The sequence below is a fragment of the Plasmopara halstedii genome (assembly GCF_900000015.1).
Source record: "Plasmopara halstedii genome assembly, contig: Scaffold_1651, whole genome shotgun sequence".
Classification (NCBI taxonomy): Eukaryota; Oomycota; class Peronosporomycetes; order Peronosporales; family Peronosporaceae; genus Plasmopara; species Plasmopara halstedii.
The window spans coordinates 1,283,745-1,284,155 of NW_020188562.1; positions in this window are offsets into that span (position 1 = coordinate 1,283,745).

A 411-nucleotide genomic window follows, 5' to 3' on the forward strand; every position below is an offset into this window, starting at 1 on the left:
TCGCGTTCACTTACGCCGGATCGCGGTACGGCTTGAGCAAGCCCACGTAAAACACGGGGTGGTGCGCATCCGTTTTGAAAGGTTCAGCGTATACGCTAGATCCCGCTTGGCCACAACCTTAAACGGTTCGATGAACCGTGGACGAAGCTTCGTCCTGAAGATAGCAGAGGCTGCATGTGTAGGAAGGTTTCTAAATTTAATAAAACCAGGTCCCCGACTTTAAAGCTTCTGCTTTGCCTCTTCCTTTTTCACCTGCATATTCTTTTTGCAGGTCTTTGCTTTCAGCCATCGCATCGCGAACGCGTCGTAGGACACTCAGTCTGGTAGATATGAAGACATCGACTTCTTTGCGAATGGTGAGGGGGCTGACATCAGCTAGCCGTTCGGCTATTCCTCCCCCACCAAGCCCTG